This window comes from Lissotriton vulgaris, chromosome 11, assembly GCF_964263255.1.
Source record: "Lissotriton vulgaris chromosome 11, aLisVul1.2, whole genome shotgun sequence".
NCBI lineage: Eukaryota > Metazoa > Chordata > Amphibia > Caudata > Salamandridae > Lissotriton > Lissotriton vulgaris.
This window is the reverse complement of record NC_141699.1, coordinates 598758675-598779371: the sequence shown is the minus strand read 5'-3', so window position 1 is coordinate 598779371 and position 20697 is coordinate 598758675. Positions and strand designations below refer to the sequence as shown.

General features: G+C 47.3%; 1 protein-coding gene across 1 annotated transcript in view; it reads right to left on the bottom strand.

The window, feature by feature from the left end:
- LOC147683206 (G protein-coupled receptor kinase 5-like) overlaps window positions 1-20697 on the bottom strand; it is an 82675-nt gene that overhangs the window by 23819 nt on the left and 38159 nt on the right. The window lies entirely within an intron of this gene.

Below are 20697 nucleotides of genomic sequence, written 5' to 3'. Positions count from 1 at the left end.
ATCTGGGTGCTGAATGTCTCCATGGCTCTGCGTTAAAAGACTGGGTGTTAGTCGCAGCCTTTGATGAGGCATCACGGAAAGTTCTAGGAACGTGGTGTACCACGGTTGCCTCGCCGACGTTGGAGCAACTAGGATGAGTGTCATCGAGTGTTGTCGCAGTTTGCGTGCCACTAGTGGTATGAGCGGGGCTTGGGGAAAAGCATACGCAAACCTGCCTGACCAGTTCATCCATATCGCATTGCCCCGATACTGCGGATGTGGAAACCTGGCGGCGAAGCTTTGGCATTTTGCGGTTTCCCTTGTGGCGAACAGGTCTATCTCTGGGTGACCCCACTGCTGGAAGTACGGTTGTAGCACTGAGGGATGTATCTCCCACTCGTGCTTCTGGTGGCTGTGTCTGCTGAGCAGATCCGCCATCTGGTTGTCCCTGCCTGGGAGGTGTTCCGCCATGAGGAATATGTTTCTCTGAATGGCCAACTTCCACATGCTTTGCGCTAGATGTGACAACTGTGGAGAGTGTGTCCCTCCCTGCTTCTGTATGTAGTACATGGCAGTCATGTTGTCCGTCCGGATCAAAACGACTTTGTTGCACAAATGTACCTTGAACGCCTTCATTGCCATAAAGATTGCAATCAGTTCCAGCAGGTTGATGTGCATCTTTTTTTGCTGTGTCGTCCATAGTCTCTGCACTGTGTAATGGAGGACATGCGCTCCCCATCCCAGGAGAGATGCATCCGTCGTAAGCACTATTTGTGGTACAGGCTCTTGGAACGGTAGTCCCCTGCAAAGGTTTTGTGGGTTCCACCAATGCAGAGAGTTGTATGCGCGACCGGTCACCAGCACTAGGTCTTTCAATTGTCCTTGAGCCTGGTTCCACTGTCGTGCTAAGCACTCTTGAAGCGGACGCATGTGTAGTCTCGCGTGAGGGACTATGAAGATGCAGGAGGCCATCATGCCTATCAACTGCATAAACACCCATGCCGGGAGCGAGTGTTGAGGTCTGAATTTCTGAATCAGTAATTGAATGCTGTTGATTCTTGCTGAGTTTGGCTCTGCCTTTGCTGCCAGAGTGTCTAGTGTCGCTCCCAGGTACTGTTGTACATGGGCGGGTTGAAGATGAGACTTTGGGTAGTTTAATGAGAATCCGAGGCTGTGTAGGAGGTGAATAGTGCGGGACATGTGGCTGGCACATTGCGGGGCTGACTTTGCTTGGATAAGCCAGTCGTCCAGATATGGGTAGACATGAATATGCTGTCTCCGTAGGTGCGCAGCTACTGTCGCTAGGCACTTGGTAAACACCCTGGGGGCTGTTGTGACCCCGAAAGGCAGGACCTTGAACTGGTAGAGCTGATTCTGTATGGTGAACCTGAGATATTTCCTGTGTGCCGGATGTATTGGTATGTGGAAATATGCGTCTTTTAGGCCTAGTGTTGCGAGGAAATCTACCTGACTGAGTAATGGTAGAACCTGCTGTAATGTGAGCATGTGAAAATGTTCTGACAAGATGTATTGGTTTAGGGGCCTGAGGTCCAGTATTGGCCTGAGAGACCCGTCTTTTTTGGGAATTAAGAAGTACAGCGAGTATACCCCTGTACCCTGTTGTTCTATAGGTACGAGTTCTATGGCCCCTTTTTGCAGCATGCTGATGACCTCTTGCTGCAATAAGTGTATGTGCTCTGCGGACATAGGACGGTGTTTTGGGGGTATGCTGGGTGGAGTGGAGGTTAGCTCTAGACAATAGCCGAACTGGATAAGTTGTCTCACCCACCTGTCTGTGGTAATGCTTTCCCAGACTGGCAGGGACTGATGTAATCGTCCCCCGACCGGTGTTACATGGTCCGGAGGCAGGGACAAGACGTCACTGTTTAGTATTGGCGGAGGATCTGGTGTTGTTATTCCCTCGTCCTCTGCCTTTGCTGCTGTTGCCACGGTATCCACCTCTATTGTTTTTATTATAGGTGGTCTGCGTGCTCCCTTTATTGTATGGAGTCTGCTGAGATGCCTGGCCTCGTGTAGCTCCTCTGTTACCGGAGCGACGAAAGGAGCCTCCTCTGAATTGTTGCGACTGCAAGGCACCCATAGACTTTGCTTTCTCTGTGTCTTTTTTAATCTTTTCTAATATTGTGTCCACATCAGGACCAAATAAATAATCAGGGTTCACGGGTTTAATAATGTGGTTGAATCTCTGGTTTGAATCCAGAGATGTGTACCCACGCATGTCTCCTGAGCATGACACTTGTATTGATGGCTCTGGCTGCGGTGTCTGCTGCGTCTAGCGCACATTTAATGGATGCGTTAGATATGAGTTTTCCCTCTTGTATCAGTGTTTCTGCTCCCTACTTGTAGACATCTGGCAAATGTTGTAGCAGTTGCTCTAGTGTGTCATAATGAGCCCTATTTATCTGGCTAATAGGGCTTGTGTATTTGAAATTCTCCATATATTAGCTGCTTGAGCAGCCACCCTTTTTCCAGAAGCTTCTAATATTTTAGACTCCTTGTCTGGAGGAGGAGCATCACCAGTGGTTTGTGAGTTGGCACGCTTACGAGCATTTGATACCACCAAAGAATCCAATGGCAGTTGTCCCTTAATATATGTGGGGTCCACAGGTGCCGGTCTGTATTTTCTTTCGATTCTGGAGTTAACAACCCTTGCGCTTGTGGTTTCCTTGAAAATGTCTCCTGCGTGTTTAAGCAATGTCTTGATTGATTTCTCTGAAGTGGAGAAGGTGTCAAATAGGAAGTCCTCTTCAATTGGGTCAGAATGCATTTCCACATCAAGATTGTGAGCTGCCCTTTCTATTAATGCGTTAAACGCAGCTGTATCCTCTGTTGGCGAAGTCTTAATAGGATAAGAAGGAGTGTCAGGAATAGTTTGTGACTCCCCCGGGTCAACAGGGTCTGTTCAGGCTTGAGTCTGGTCATCCTGATCCGTGTCCGCAGGGTAATTAAATTCTTCATTGTAGTCATACTCCATATCCTCATTAGTGCGTTTGGGTGAGTATGCAGAAGTGTCCTGGCCATGGTACCTTACAGTCTCAAAAAGGACAGGTGATGTGGAAGAATCCCTTTTCTTTTTGAGTGGAATTTTGTAGGTTTCAAGAGGATTTTCTGACCTGATCTTCCTCTGATAAATAGTAAGTCTGCCAGAGTCGGAGTCGATATGTAGCTTCGACTGGTCATCATAGGAGGGCTCTTGGTACACAATGTCCTCTTCTAGAGAATGACTCCTTTTCCCCATCGACACCTTCTTGGACGGTTCGATCCCCGTTTTCGGATCGAATGCCTTAGGCCGTGCAGTCGGGGGCAGTCCGAATTTTATCGGTGGCATAGTTTTTGTAGACAGACTGACCTTCTTTGGGTCCGGCGTCGTTATTGGTCCGACCGACTTTGTCTTTTCGCCAATATGTTTTTGGCCTTGCATCGACTTAGGCGCCTGTTGCGTTTGAGGCGCGCTCTTCTGCCTCGACTCGACGTGCTCCTTCGAGCCGCTCTTGGACTTCGGCTCGAGGCCTTTGACGAACTGTGGCCTGTCGACTCGTTGCTTCGGAGCGAGAACCTTCCAAGACTAGAGTCCCTTATTTGTGTCGCTGTCCGTCGACGTCGACCTCATTGGTTCGACGTGCTTGACTTTAGTTATGGACTTTAGCGTACCGGTCTTCGGTTCGACACCTCTTATTTGTGACCCCGCAGGGTCGTCAACACTTTTCTTCTTCGTCGAATCCGATGGATTCAAAGTCTTCGATCCGAGGACTGCCTCCAGCAGTTTCGTTTTAGTTTTCGACTCCGTGGCTTTCGGTTTCAATTTAAGCAGTGATTGGTAATGTTCAACCGATGGCTCGTGTGATGTATTCTTAGCCGGGCCGAGACGCGGGACTATAGAATGTTCGTTATGATCTTGGTTAAGGCCTTCTGGCGATGCCTCGACCTGAGCCCTTGAAAGTCTTTCAGTGTCTGTTCAGGGCCCCGTACTTGTTGGGCCTGGTTCATCGCTCGAGTCGTCATCGACGGCTCCGATGGCTGATGCGTCGTCCCTTACCTCGACGACGTTTTCATCCTCAACATTTTCTTCGTCGTCTTTATAATAGAGTCATGCTCCGAACCGGGATCAGACTGCTGTTCTGGATCGCCAGTCTCGACGACCTCATCGTCTTCTTAATCGAAGATATCCACCGGGTCGGGCGCTGGCTTCATCATCGTCTGCCTCGCTGCGCGTTGAAGTCTAAGAGTCTTCTTCGACCTGAATTGAGCACAAGCTAGACAGTTGGCCTCATAGTGCTCCGGAGATAGGCACTTGTTGCACACCGGGTGTACATCGATGTGTGGGTTATTAGAATTACCAAGAGGGCATCGTTTGAACGGGCTGGGCTCCGTTCCATCGACGATCGGGCCTTTGGTGTCGAGGAGGCCCGCGGCTCTCTTCGACGTCCTGCTCGAAAAGAACTGGAACAAAGTACTCGGCACCGATCGAAATAACAATACCGACGACCCTGAAGGCCTTTTGGCCTTTAGAAAAGTTTCCGAACTTGAGCAAAGAAAGTACATCCGAACCCAATGGCGGTAAAAAAACAATCTGAGGATGGAGAGATTGCCCATGCACACTGTAGTCCGGGGGAGGAGCCACCTAATTCGTGATACTTCAAAGACTCTTCCAGGACAACAATGTGCAATCATCCGGACCCAACACTAGGCGGCGATCTATGCACAGATATGAATTCAGCAGCCCACATGCCTCGAACATACAAGTACCTCAACTGATAACTCAGCCAAGTACCTTACTACAACCTACATCGGAGAACCTATACCCAAGTCGCTCTATCCCCATCTATATCGAAGTACATTCATCCTAAACTATACTTTACATCTACTTGCACTCTTATTTCTGCCCCTGCCTACTTGCTAGTACCTCTAGTTCTACCTACAATTCTGCCCTCATGCGTACCTGTACTTGGTTACCTCTAGCCTCAAATACATGCTAGTATCATGAACACCCACTTATATCCTAGTCCCTCTACCCCATCCTACATAAAACCTTGTCAATACCTATTGTGTCTTAATAACTCTACCTACACCTCATCAACTCTATTTCTACCCCAAACTGAATAACTTTAACCTTACTTCTACCCCTATACCCATACAAACTTCCATTATGCTTCTTTAAGCCATGTATACTTATCTATACCAGGTGCCTCTCTCCTCATATCATAGTTAACCTACTTATAACCTTGTAACTCTATCCCAACCTATACCTTAGAACCAAATTCCACCCTTCTCTTTTTTACTTACTAGCATGCATGTATGATTTGCTCATTCACCAATCCCATTTTCCTTGGTCTGTTTTTGATTTCTCAAAATGTTTGAGGAAAGGAGTATTTCATTATTTTGGAAAATCGCCACACCTGATTTTCATCAATCTGTGTTCTCCGAGATGTATGCAGAATCTCCTTTTTAATGTGTAAACAATTTTTCAATGTATTTTCTAACACTGCTATGATCTTGAAACTCTTGATATTTCTCCACATGTGCATCCATCTATTAATTTTCGTTTTCAACCATTGAGCTGATCAACTGACCTGGCTGAAGAGGTGATCTAGCAGTAGCCTAGCAGTGGAGAAATAGTTTACCGGATTCTAGGACCTATCAAAATACCTAACATAGCACAATCTTTAAAAGTAATGTTGTTTCTGTTTATATTCTTGCACCCTCAACTAAATGCAGTCTCAAAACTATTCACTTTATTCCTTAAATCTGTCATGAAAAATTGTCCTTTCATAAAAACTTCTGATTGATGCCTTTCCTTTTTTTTTTTACTTCTCTCTCTAGCAAATGTTTGTCTCCTTCCCTTCCATCTTCTACATGCCTTCTCTCTCAACACAACTTACTCTGTCACATGCATGGTTGCTTTATTCTCTATTATTGTATTTCTGCAAATTGCCCACAACTCATTTACATGATGACAATCTCTCCTACTTTCTCTGAAAGTCATACTTATGCAACCTAACAATACCTAATCTCCTCTAATTCATCTGTTAATCCCACCAACCATGCACATGAACTCACATACTCCCCCACTAATGATCGCAATTAACCACTATAATTTATTCCACCATAAAGAAACTGGAATAACTGCATGGAATGCTTTACTTGAGAGCACAAGACTAACCCCAAAGTTGCAGTAACTAACAGTAACCAATAACACTGGAGTAACCACTACACTTTGGTTCCGTGGCAGCAAAGAGTGCTTCAACGCCTCAGCTGGGGTAGTAAGCGATATATAAACATCTGTTTATGGCATGTAGCACGGTAGATTCACATTGTGTGCATACTTCAGCCATCTAGTGTTGTACTCGGACATGTACAACTTGTTTTCGATGGAAGGAAGTCTTTTTGGGTCAAGGAGTCTAGTGACCCTACCTATTGGTGGTATTGCGTATGAGCATCAGCTCCATCGTTAGATTGTTTTCCCCACACAAAGAGCGAGACTGAAGATGAAGCATACACAATACAGTACAGATGACCATGCAAAGGAAAAAGTTTAAAAGTTTAAAAATGATAAGAAAAGAATAGAACCTGCAACAACCGTAGGCGACCAGGGAGGAAGGTGGGTGCATCTGAATCTACAACACTACATGCTAGGAACAGATGCTTACAGGCTAAGTAACATTTTCTATTTGTGGCATGTGTAGCTGTAGAAACACAAGCTTTGTATCGACTGTATAACAGTCCTCCTAAAAAGCGGTGGCTTAGCCAGAAGATATTGCAGTAGACTGGAAAAGTGTACTGGCCAACTCTAGCTTGCTGTTTGGGCAGAACATCCACACAATAATGTTTAGCGAAGGTCTGTGGGGTAGACCAGGTAGCTGCTTTGCAGATGTCAGCTAATGCTATATATTACCCAAGAAAGCCATAGCAGCCCCTTTCTTACGAGTGGATGAGGTCAATGGGGGGGGGGGGGGGGGCAGGATGGGTACTATTAGTTTTGGCGTAACAAGTCTATATGCATTTGACTAACCAACGTGCTATGCCTGCTTTGAACAGAGCACGTCCCTTGTGAGGCTTAGAGTACAAATAGTTGTTGGGTCTTACAAAATGGTTTTGTTCTATCAACATAGAACATGAGTTCTATTTTGACATCAACAGTATGCAGCGCTCATTCTGATACAGTTTCTGGATGAGGATAGAAACTGGCAGTTCAATCGTCTGATTATTACGGAAACTGGGGACCACCTTAGGAAGGAATTTTAGATTGGTTCCGAGGACAAACTGTACCTGGTCCTCTCTAGGGTAAGAGTGTGCATCTCACTAACTCGTCTTAAGGAAGTGATGGGCACCAAGAAGGCTACATTCCAAGACAGGAACTGCAGTGGGTAAGAGTGAATGGGTTCAAAGGGAGGACCAATGAGCCTAGTGAAGACAATGTTTAAGTTCTAAACTGGAGCAGGGGGTGTCTGGGGTGGGATAGCTCTTTTAAGGCCTACCATGAAGGCCTTAATAAAGGGTATTTTGTATAATTAAATCTGTTGTTTGTTTTGTTGGTAGACAGTTATGGCAGCCAAGTGTAATCAGATTGAGGTGCAGGCTAGGCCTAATTTCTGCAAGTGGCCAAGGTAATAAACAATATCTGTGATAGTCTGGTGGCGAAGCCTAGGCATTTGGAGTTTTCTGTGGTGGCAAACATAACTATTTGTGGGAATCCCTAGCGCTGAAAGTACAGGAGTAGGATCTGGGGGTGAAGTTCCCATTCATATGCTCGTTGATGTGTTCTCTTGAGCAGGTCTGCTATATCTCTGTCCACATCAGGAATATGTTGTACAAGTATTGGTATTCTGTGATGTATTGCCAACCGACATATCCTCTGGGCTACAATGGACAGCTGTGGTGAATGCCCCCCCCCCCCCCCCCCGTTTCTATCCGTAGAAAATGGCAGTTGGGATGTCTGCGTATCAAGACTGTCTTGTTCTGAATGATAGGAAGAAAAGTGAAGACGGCAAGCTGTATCGCTAGCAGTTCCAAGTGATTGATGTGAAGAATTTGCTGGGTAAGGGACCAATGACCCTGAACAGTAAAATGTTTGCAATGAGCTTCCCAACCTGTGAGTGTGGGGTCTATTGGGAAGGTCTCTTGCAGATCTGGGTCGAAGAAGGGCCACCCCTGCAACAAATTGTTTGTGTTCCACCACTGCAGAGAGCAATGTAGGCAGCCCCAAACCAATACCTGAGCTTCTAGGTGACCCTCCGCATGAGACCACTGTGCCGCCAAGCACTCCTATAATGAGCAGATGTGGAGCCTGGCATGAGGGATTATAGCTATGCAGGATATCATCATGCCTAGTAGGCACTAAACATTTCTGTTATCTGCAGGTCTGGCTAAATAAGAGGAAGCACGTTTTGGAAGGCTTGTACTCTGGCTGGGCTAAACTTGTCCCACCTGCGCATCCAAGACGGCCCCAAGTAAAGGCTGTACCTGAAGGGATTGAAGGTGGGATTTGGTCAGATTGATGGTGAAACCCAGACTGTGCAGGGAGTGAATTGTGGTTTGGGTGTGCTCTAGACAGAGTTACTTGGTTGATCCCTCAAGGTCAGCCAGTCGTCTAGATAAGGGAACACGTGGTGGCTGCTCCTCCTGAGATAACCGGCCACCACTGCCAAACATTGGGGAAGACTCTTAGGGCCAGATGTAGGAGCCAAAATACCGGTCGGTAACGGACGATTTCGGCCGTTACCGACCGGTATTAAGTATTTGGCATGTAGGGGCCCTATTTTACCGATTCGGTAAATTTACAGAATCGGTGAAAGACCGAATCAGTATTTTTACCGATTCGGTAATTTTCAGATGTAGGTGGGACTCTTCTGAGTCCCACAGGCCTTACCGAATCGGTATTTTACCACCCAATCCAATTGGGTGGTAAAATACCGATTCCAGGTGTGCATGCACATGTGTGCATGCACACCTATGCCATGTGACAGACCGACATACCCTTAGGGCATGTCTGTGTGCCACATGTCACACGTGCCTGAATCCGGGGTGCTAGAGGGTGTCAAAGTGACACCCCCTGCACCCTTGCAACATTCGGTATTTACCGAATCGGTAAATACCGATTCGGTAATGCCCACTGATTCCTATGGGCTTCAATGCCCATAGGAATCAATGGGCATTACCGAATCGGTATTTACCGATTCTTACAGAATCGGTAATTCAATTACCGATTCTACCTAAATCTCCCCCCTTCTATTTTACCGATTCATAAATACCGAATCGGTAAAATTCGGTATTTATCCAGTATTATGGGTATCTTTCATAGATTCACATGCCTGAATCATTCCCCGTCGTCGGGGTAGGAGTCCCCGGTAAATAACAATAGTAATGTCACATAGACATATACTTAGTACTAGGCCAGAGGCCTCACATTAGTAGCCTATCTAGGTCCTTATGTAAAAAGGACCAAACTTTGGCCAGGAGCCAATCAGCTACCATCACCCTTCTCACCTTCCTGGAAGGAGCCCTAGTCCCTCAGATTTTCTACCGCACGTCGTGCAGAGGAGTCTCCATTGAGCTCTGCTCAGGTTTTTTCCTATATCTTTGGTTTTTTGCCTACTAATTCTTCAGGTTCAGTTGGAAAAGGAGTATTGATATTTAATATGTCTACTACTCCTAAACAAGCATTGGAAATGCAATAGGTCTCGCAGTAGTAAAGTTTGAGCTATAGGTGTTATTTATTTTTTTGTTTTTTATTTATGTGTTGTTTTTTCTAAATAGCTAAATTAATAGCTTTCTTCTTTACAAAGCCAATAGTTATAATTTTTGTAAATGTGACACCTCTAGCATTTGTAAAGCAACATGTTTTGTATTAACGGGACTTATATGTGACTCATATGTATTGATATAAAAAAAAAACAATGGCTTAAAAAAACAATTAATAATTAATACGTAAATAAAATGGATTTTATTTTATATTGCCAATAGCTTAAAGTTTATTAAATATATTTAGTGAAGATGCTGTGGTTGCGCTGAGTGAGGGTGAGTGAGGGTGAGTGAGGGTGAGTGAGGGTGAGGGAGGGGTTGAGGGTGAGTGAGGGGTTGAGGGTGAGTGAGGGTGGGTGAGGGGTTGAGGGTGAGTGAGGGTGAGTGAGGGTGGGTGAGGGTGGGTGAGGGTGAGTGAGGGTGAGTGAGTGAGGGTGAGGGTGAGTGAGGGTGAGTGAGGGTGAGTGAGGGTGAGGGGTTGAGGGTGAGTGAGGGTGAGGGGTTGAGGGTGAGTGAGGGTGAGGGTGGGTGAAGGTGAGGGTGGGTGAGGGTGAGGGTGAGTGAGGGTGAGGGTGAGTGAGGGTGAGTGAGGGTTGGTGAGGGTGAGTGAGGGTGAGTGAGGGTGAGGGGTTGAGGGTGAGTGAGGGTGAGGGTGAGTGAGGGTGAGTGAGGGTGAGTGAGGGTGAGGGAATGAGGGTGAGGGGTTGAGGGTGAGGGGTTGAGGGTGAGTGAGGGTGAGGGTGAGTGAGGGTGAGTGAGGGTGAGGGGTTGAGGGTGAGTGAGGGTGAGGGTGAGTGAGGATGAGGTGTTGAGGGTGGGTGAGGGTGAGTGAGGGTGAGTGAGGGTGAGGGTGAGTGAGGGTGAGTGTGAGTGAGAGTGAGTGAGGGTGAGGGGTTGAGGGTGAGTGAGGGTGAGGGGTTGAGGGTGAGTGAGGGTGAGTAAGGGTGAGTAAGGGTGAGTAAGGGTGAGGGTGAGTGAGGGTGAGGGGTTGAGGGTGAGTGAGGGTGAGTGTGGGTGAGGGTGAGTGAGGGTGAGTGAGGGTGAGGGTGAGTGAGGGTGAGTGAGGGTGAGTGAGGGGTTGAGGGTGAGTGAGGGTGAGGGGTTGAGGGTGAGTGAGGGTGATTTGTGAATCAGAACCAATCAGCGGCGTGCACGCTGCAGGGCACACTTGTCATCCTTGTGTGTTTTTTCTCTATCTTTTGTTAATCTAAGTTTGCTAAAAAAAGAGTTCACTGGGTAGTTACCAAGACTTGTTAGAGACAGCCCCAACTACAGCGTTCTATAGACCCCAAATATGTTACCCCCACCAGGGTGGATGACGTGTGACTCCTGCACGCGAACCCTTGTTGTCTTATGTAGCATTTCCTGTCAATTGACCTTTGCACTTGTATGATTCGTTGTCTCTGCATAATGTGTGCGTGATGTAAAGCTCTTTGACAACCTACATTGTGATGAGTAGCGCTTGAAAATACATTGCATAATGATGAATACATTATTTAGTGTTATCTACATGGTTATTAATGTAATTACTCACGTAGGCAGATATGTCTGACATGCAAGGTTGGAAAAGGCCGAAAACTCTTTCCAACTCGTAGTTTGTCTCTTCAACAGTTCTTAAGTGACACCCAGCTATGTCATTGCTTCCCCCCACAGTTTGGGCATCAAGGTGTGAAGCTCCAACCAGCTCCCCGCTAGGATAAGACTTGAATAGAAAGGTTGCTGATGTCCATGTAAGTGAGGCATTTGTTTTGGAACAGCTGGGGGCGTCCCGCTGTAGGTTGCTCTTGACAAATCCAGCGTCCGGACGATCACCCTCATGTCCTGCACTGCTGTTGAGTTGTGTAATAAAAACAACTGGGAGTTCTAGCGCCAAGAAGGCGTTTCAGATTGTTATGGCTGCTGTATAAGGGACCGTTCTAATTGTCAATGAGAAATAAGGTTGTCATGACAACGCGGGGTGCCGTTGTTTTCCGGAACTGGGCGCCCGCCCTCAACAGGGAGCTCCACGTCATCACCTCCCCCCACCTCCTGTGTTTGAATCTGCTATCCAGGCCTGTTTGTTTATTTTTATGCATCCAGGTACCTACCTGTACTTTCACTTTCTCCAGAGTAAGAAGCCGGCCAGGTGGGGCTCCCAAGCCTGGGGGCACTGCACATCTCTGGAACATGCTGTCACTATGCCCGTAGATTAAACGCGTCGACACCGTGAAAAAATACCTTGCCAATTGTTGATGTGATTGGCAGAAAGCCAGAAGGGGAGACTGGCTGTTGCCCCTAGTAACATTATGCAATATTTCTACTCACTAGTTTATTGGCTCAGAGGGTTTATGCTAGGGCGTTTTTTTAAATTTTATTTACAACTGGGGTACCCTGCAGACATGCGCGTAAATACATACTTGGCTAACAAAGTACTCCTAATATGACGGATAATTACGTTGCATCAGGGAGCACTGTGTGTTAGGAGGGCATTGCTGTGGGGAGGGGGGAGGAGAAATGCGACGCGACATGGCAGGCAGGGGAGGGGGCGGAGCGGGGGTGTGGGAGGAGTGCGGGAACAGACGGCGAGGGGAGGAGAGTAGGAGGAGGAGAGTAGGGGAGGCACGGCCTAGCGGCCGTGCAATCAAGAAGTGAGGGGGCGGGAGAGTAGGCAAGGCAGGCGGCTGGGGGCATGTGCACGCGCTTTTAAGCTCAATGCGCATGCGCATTGAGCTTAAAAGTCACGGGCACTGCAAGGAATCGCCACGATTCCTTGCAAGTTGGATAAAGAGTGGATAAGCCCCCATAGTCTCGCTTGCTCGATGCGCATCGACAGGCGAGACCTAAAAAGGACTTTTTAGGCCATGTGCCTCATGTAGTAAAATGAGGCTACACATAGAGGACAAGCATGAAGAATGTTTGTACTGCCTCTATCCTCAGCATTCTGCCATGGAATGTAAGATTTGTCGCACTCTCCCGGTCAAGACATTGAAAGACAGGGAAGGGCGACTGCTTCTGTGGCTCCAGAGACTGAAGGACAAAGACCAAGTCTCCTCAGGTGAGAGTGAATGTTCCTTCAGAAGTTTCCACTCCTCTCCTAAAAGGCCTCGACAGACATCTCCAGGTCAGTCTGCTGTGCCTCCTCACAAGAAGCCAAAGTCCATGGAGGGTCATCCTAAGGTCAAGCCTTCTCTTCAGATGACAGCCTTCAAAAAGCCTGCTGTGGTATCTTCTGGCCTGCCTGTGACGATGTCGACAGTATCCATTTCGACATCCACGGCGTCTACTTTCTCCATGGCTTCAACTGCTACAACATCGTCGACGATGGGTAGGTCAATACCTTCTGTTATTCCTCTCACAAAACCGTCGACGACGCTCCCGTCGACGTCTGCTTCATCGTCGACGAAGGCAAGGCTTCCAGCGTCGACGAAAATCCCATCGTCGACGTCGAGTTCATCGTCGACGAAGACTTCATCGTCGTCGAAGACACCGTCGACGAGGACACCGTCGACGTCGACACCATCGTCGACGAGCCCGTCGACGACGACACCGTCGACGAAGCCATCGTCGTCGATTTCTGCAGTGTCGACGCCGCCGTCGACGAGGGCATTGTCGTCGACGTCGTCGAGGACATCATCGACGTCGATGCAGTCGACGATGAAAATGCATGATAAAATGTCAACAATTGTAGACGCTCCATCGGACGCCACAATGAATCTACAATCGAAGGGCTCTCCATCACTGAAGTATTCCTATACCCATTTTAAGATGTCATCATGCATGGTGACACCAGAGATGACTTCACCTAGCAAAGTCCAGCAACTGCAGCCAACGCAGTTTCTAGAAGCAGAAGATCCTGACGTGGAGAACATGTTTCCCATAGCATCCAGTCCCTCTCATCTTAACATCAAGGTTCATGAGAGTTCAGACTGTGAAGATCTTGAAGAGATGACAATTCAAGAAGAAGTTCGACAGCATACCACTGTTCAGTCTATGGTATGCCTTCCGGCGTCAATTGTCTCTGACCTACAGTTTCTGATTTCAGACTATAAGCAAAGATTTCCGTCTTCTGCTCCTGCTTCAGGAGTGCCAGCACAGCAGGAAGCTCCAACTCCTCAACGTCGCCAGCGACCACCTCCGCTGGTTGTGCATCAGGAACAAGAGAAATTGCCTCCTCAAATTTCTTCTGATGAGGATGAATATGAGGAAGAAATGAGACATGATGAAGTCCAAGATGAGGAAGGTGAAATACATGATGAGGATTCTGATGATAACGCCAACCTGGATCCGGCGTCCCCAGAGCAAATACAGGATGATTCACCCCCTGAAGATTTAGGGGGATTCCATAATATAGTAGGGAGAGCGGCTGCAAGATTCAACATCCAAATAGCTTCGGAAACGCAGGACTGTTTCCTCCATGATTTTAAGGAATCCTTCAAAAGATCTGTTCGATCCATCCCAGTAATCGATTATATATGGGAGCAAGGACTTAAAATTATGAAAAATCCTTCCTCGCTCATTCCAGTGCCGGCTAGACTTGAAAGGAAGTACAAAGCCCCAGACACTGCGCCCGCATGTTTAACTGGCCAGACTAAACCGGACTCAGTTATATCACAGGCCGCTCAGCAGAAGTCTAGCAACCCGTCAGCGGCAATAACAGCGCCTCCTGATAAAGAGGGGAGAAAACTTGATGCCATTGGCAAAAGATTTTCTTCCATGTCCGCCCTATCAGTCAGGGCTGCAAATTCTCTGGCATTACTAGGTCGCTACAATCGACAGATATGGGCAGATATAGCCCCATATCTAGAGGCAATCCCAGAAGACCAGAAAGAAGAGGTTAAGAAAATTTTGCTGGAGGGCGAACGCTCTGCCTCAGAAATGATCGATGTGGCCTTGGATATCGCTTCCACAGGATTTCGTCAACTGGCAGGAGCGGCGGTTTTGCGACGCCAGGGCTGGCTTAAAGCCACAGCATTCCGGCCTGATGTGCAAGCCAAAGTTCTAGACATGCCATTTGATGGAGAACTGCTCTTCGGTGAACATATCGATGATATGCTGCAAGGTATTAAGAAGGATACCGACACGGCGAAAGCCCTAGGCACCCTACAATACAAAACTAATTCCTTTCGAGGATCCAGAGGTAGAGGGCGACAGAATCGAGGCAGCTATCAAGGTTACAAGTCCGCTTATAACTCTTCTCAGCAGTACAAGCCTCAATATCAGCAGAGGCAGCAACAAGGACGAGCTTCCTACAACAAGTCGTCCTTTCGAGGGAAAGGAGGAAAGAAAGATAATTACAGACGCCAATGACTGCTTTCTCCAGCATGCCTCCACCTCTTCTCCACAATTTGCAGTTGGAGGAAAAATGACCAACTTCCTTTACAATTGGAAGCAAATTACAACAGATCGTTGGGTGTTGCAGTTAGTTCGCTTCGGACACACTTTGGAGTTTGTGGAACATCCTCCTCCGAACCCACCATGTCCTATGCAGCACAAGAATCTACACCTACTTCAACAGGAGCTCTCTCTAATGCTCCAGAAAAGAGCAGTGGAGAGAGTTCCTCGAGGTCAGAAGGGGAGAGGATTCTATTCCCGATTCTTCCTGGTCAGAAAAAAGGAGAAGAAGCAATGGAGACCAATACTGGATCTGAGAAACCTAAATATATACCTCAAGAAGCAGTCCTTCCGTATGGTTACCCTCCAGGAGGTATTACACCTACTCAATCCAAAAGACTCTATGGTATCCTTAGACCTCCAGGATGCCTATTTTCATGTCCTCATTCACAAGAGTCGTCGACAATTTCTGAGGTTTGCAGTGGCAGGCAGGCACTACCAGTTCAGAGTTTTACCATTCGGTCTGAAGTCAGCTCCACGCATCTTCACGAAGTGTCTGTCACCGGTAGCGGCATACCTTCGCCAGCATCATCACCAAGTCTTTCCCTACCTAGACGACTGGCTCATCAAAGCTCCGACTCGGACAGGCGTAGCCAAGTCCTCTTCGGCCTGCCTTCATCTATTCAAAAATCTGGGCCTAACACTCAACCAGGAAAAGTCAACTCTCCAACCGTCACAACGTCTCAATTTCCTGGGAGCAACGTCGGATACACAACAAGAGAAAGCCTTCCCTTCCAGAGAACGTCAGGTCAAGCTGAAGACCCTGGCTGTCCACATTCAGGCCAAACAGAGAGTCAAAGTTCGACTATTCAAGTCGTTGCTAGGAATGATGTCTTCCAACATTTTTCTCATTCCTCACTGTCGCCTACACATGCGGCCTCTACAGGAAGCCTTAACAAATCAGTGGATCCAATCTACAGGGTCTTTCGACGACTGGATCAGGATCACTCAGGCCATGAAGAAAGCTCTGAGATGGTGGCTTCTGGGCGACAACTTAAACAAGGGTCTCCCTTTTCTTCTCCCAGTCTCTCCTCATGTGATAACCACAGACGCTTACTGGAAGGATGGGGGGCGTTCCTGCAGGAACTGCAAGTACACGGTCAATGGTCAGTGGCAGAAAAACAACTCCACATCAATCTGCTAGAGTTGAGAGCAGTGCGCTTGGCACTTCGAGCATTTCTGCCCCGAATCAGGAACTCCCCAGTGCTTGTGAGGACGGACAACACCACCACAATGCATTACCTGAACAAGCAGGGGGGTACTCGATCCAGGACGTTGTCTCGAGAATCTCAGAAAATTTGGATCTGGCTGGTACAACACGACATTTCTCTGCGGGCAGAGTATGTCCCAGGAGTAGACAACACCCTGGCAGACTCGCTAAGCAGGCAGCGTTCACTTTGCCACGAGTGGGAGCTCGACCAGCAGACGCTCGACTCGGTGTTCTCCCGTTGGGGCAAACCTCACCTGGATCTCTTTGCGACGGAAGTGAACGCGAAATGCCAACATTACGCAAGCTGGCTTCCCCAGAAAAGGTCCCTAAGGAATGCCTTTTCGATGACATGGTGCAACGTCTTTGCTTACGCTTTTCCACCGTTTCCCCTGATCCCCAGGGTTCTCCGGAAACTGAAAGCAGAGAGTTGTACCATGATCCTGATAGCCCCAGCGTGGCCGCGCCAACACTGGTATACAGAGCTACACCTTCTATCGCTGGAACCTCCAATTCTATTCAGGAGATGCCCACATCTCCTCACAATGAACCAGGGACAAGTCCAGCATCCGGATCCAACATCTCTAAAATTATCCGCTTGGCTCCTGAGTTCAGAGAGTTCCAGGATTTAGATATTCCACAGGAATGCAGGGTCGTCTTAGCCCGGGCTCGGGCTGAAAGTACTAATAAGACGTATTCCCTCAAGTGGAAAAGGTTCTGTTTGTGGTGTAGAGCTCAGAATTTGCATCCGTTCACTTCTACTCCAGCACAAATTCTGCCCTACTTGCTCCACTTAGCCAATTCTGGACTGGCACACGCTTCAATAAAGGTCCACCTGGCGGCCATATCCAGGTTCAGACGATCTTCGTGTGGAGCTTCACTATGGACCAACAGACCAATCAAACAGTTTCTGAAGGGATTATTCAGATCTTTCCCTCCAGTTAGAGCACCTCCACCTACATGGCAACTAAATGTGGTACTAGCTCAACTAATGAAACACCCGTTTGAGCCAATCCACAGAGCAGATCTAAAATATTTGTCATGGAAAACAGCTCTATTGCTGGCGCTCACGTCAGCAAGGAGAGTGAGTGAACTGCAGGCTTTTTCTGTGCAAGACCCCTTCATCCAGTTCAAGAACGACAGGGTCATTCTACGGACTAACCCTAAGTTTATACCGAAGGTTCCGTCCTCTTTCCATCTCAACGAACCTATTGTCCTACGATCTTTCTTCCCGAATCCATCATCTGCGGCTGAAAGATCTCTTCACTCATTGGACCTCAAACGATGTCTCAAATTTTACCTTCACATGACGGAGCAATTTCGAAAGTCCAACCAATTGTTTGTTGCATTTAGCAGACCCAGGAAAGGCTTAGCTTTAACAAAACAGAGCATTTCCAGATGGATTTCAGCGGCCATCGCCTTCTGTCACCAACAGGCGGGCCACCCTCTGCCTTCAAAAGTACGAGCACACTCCACTAGAGCGGTTTCCACCTCCATGGCGCTCTTTGCTGGGGTATCCATTGTCGACATTTGCAGAGCGGCGACATGGAAGACACCACATACGTTCACTACTGCTTGGACTCTGAACTTATGAAGGATGCAGCAGTGGGGCAGGCTGTCCTACGTCATCTATTTCATTAGTGGTGAGCCTTCTTCCTATCATCCCACCTTCCAGGTAATTTATCGCACATTTCTCATCAGGTTGTGAGTATCATGTAAACTGTGTAACAACTTATGATAAGATTACTATGTCTTTACGAATGTATTATGCGAAATGTGCTCATTATTGCTTGCTATTCTGATTCAGGCATGTGAATCTATGAAAGATGCCCATAATACTGGATAAGAAATGCGTTACTTACCTGTAACAGCAGTTATCCAGTATTGGTATCTTTCATAGATTCACATGCAACCCACCCGCCTCCCCTGGAAGGGCTCACCTTCTCCCTCTCAGTAGGTACTACTTAGCACTGTGCTTACGAAAATCTGAGGGACTAGGGCTCCTTCCAGGAAGGTGAGAAGGGTGATGGTAGCTGATTGGCTCCTGGCCAAAGTTTGGTCCTTTTTACATAAGGACCTAGATAGGCTACTAATGTGAGGCCTCTGGCCTAGTACTAAGTATATGTCTATGTGACATTACTATAGTTATTTACCGGGGACTCCTACCCCGACGACGGGGAATGATTCAGGCATGTGAATCTATGAAAGATACCAATACTGGATAACTGCTGTTACAGGTAAGTAACGCATTTCTTATGAATCGGTAAAATATACTTACCTACATCTGGCCCTTAGTGCAGTGGTAATCCCGAAGGGGAGCACTTTGAATTGATAATGGTGCCCACTTACCACAAACCTCAGATATCTCTGATGTGCTGGATGGATGGGTATTTGGGATTAGGCATCCTTCAGATGTAGGGAAGTCATGAAGTCAGCTTTCTGGAAGAGTGGTATAACATCTGGTAAAGTCACCATATGGAAGTTCTCTAACAGAATGTATTTGTTGAGAGGCCTGTGATTGAGGGAAAGTAGTATACAACCTTTCTGCGTTGTTGGGGCAGAACAGGCTCTATGGCCCCCTTGTGGAGGAGGGCTTGTACCTCCTCATGCAGGAGGCGCAAATGTTCTTTGGAAAATCTGGGTTGACTAGGGTGGATGTTTGGTGGTGTTTGCACGGCTGCACTGTCACTCCCTTCCCCCGCATCAATTTTCTTGTCCTCCCAGTCGGAAGGAGTTGCAACACCTGTTCCCTGAGTGTTGGCACGTTTCCTGGCTGTATGAAGAACCAAAGAGTCAGGGGGGAGTTAACCACGGACGTAAGGTGGGTCAATAGGGGAGGCTTTGTACTTCCTATCCACCCCAGGCGTGATCACTCACCCCTTGACGGGGCTCTTATAATCTCAGTTGCAGGCTTGAGGATGCCCTTAAGCATGGGGAGATATTGGTGGAGAGGGTTGCCGCAAAGAAATCATCCTCCTTCTGCTACACACAATTCTACTTTGTGGAAAGTGGCAACTCTATGTAACGCCTTATAGTATCATGTGGCATCATCATGAGGTTACTGCTTATTAGGGAACAGAACTGGGTCTATGTCCGTGGGGAGGTTAACCATCACAGTCGGTTCGGACCCTATGTGTCACAAACGTGGTCATAGCGGGATCATAAGGGAGTCTAAGACGGTCACCACTCCCCGAATGTGAAGAACCTGTAGGTGAATGATGTGGCGACCCTAGAGGCAAGACAGGAGACACAGGTGGAGATGAAGACAGTAGTAGTAGGCTGGGTAGGAGAGGGACAAGCAGAAAGCAGGGAAGAGGTTGGCCTGTCAAGTTTCCTTTGCATTTTGGGGGCTGAAAGTCCCAGGTGGGTTGATGGCCTCCTCAAAAGTGAGCTTTCTCTTGTGAGATGCAGAGTTCTCTTGTTGTGGAATGCACAGCAGGCCGAACAGGAGTCCTCACGGTTGCAGACTTCGTGGAGGTCAGATCTCGGATACTTGACCCGACAACAAGGACAAAATCAAAATGGAGTCCGTTTCTTTACAGGAACATTTCGACCCCAGCGGTTGGGAGTCAAGAGTGTTAGTTCGACACAAAGTGAAAGGTAGGAGATGGATTGTATGTAGATACCAATGAAAGGACGTGTCTGAAGGCCCAGCTAGAATACCACGACATGTCGAATGGGAGCTGTGGATGACAAGTTTGAACCTGACAGCAGAGCAACAACAACCCAACAATGGAGCCAAAGCCCATTCACAATACCACTAATAGGCATAGTCATTAGACCTAATGACCTAAAAACACTAGGTGGTGAAAGTATGCACAGTATGTGTATCTATAGCTACACGTGCCCTCCACCATGGACACTCAATCCAAACTTAAGAAATTGTGCCTGTCTGAAGTTTGCCATGGTAATTTGACAAGCATTGGTGAAAAGAAACAATAATTAATGAAGAAAGATAAGGAGGATGGCCAAGACAGTCCTTTATAAAATATAATTGTGACCATTCTACTTTAGGAGTAATTATCCCAGTCACTGGATATAGGCCTTATTTTATATACTCAATGTTGGGACCAAGTAAATCACTTTTATTGCGTGCTGGCTCTGAATGTTATTTATTGTGGTCTCAAGTGTTTTATGATCAGTTGCATATCAAGTACTTTTGAAGCTGCATGCTGAAGACCTTCTTCTTTGCAGCGGAGTCCACCACATTGATGATGCTTGAATACTGGTGGTTTATTAAGGGAAAATATCAATGCTGTTGCTTTTGCACCATAAAGTATTCAGTTACTCAGAAGGGATCACATTCTTCTACTGCTAATAGGGCAGCATGCAAATGGACTAAGTTATCAGGTTAGTGGGTGAAATTTCTAACATGGACAACA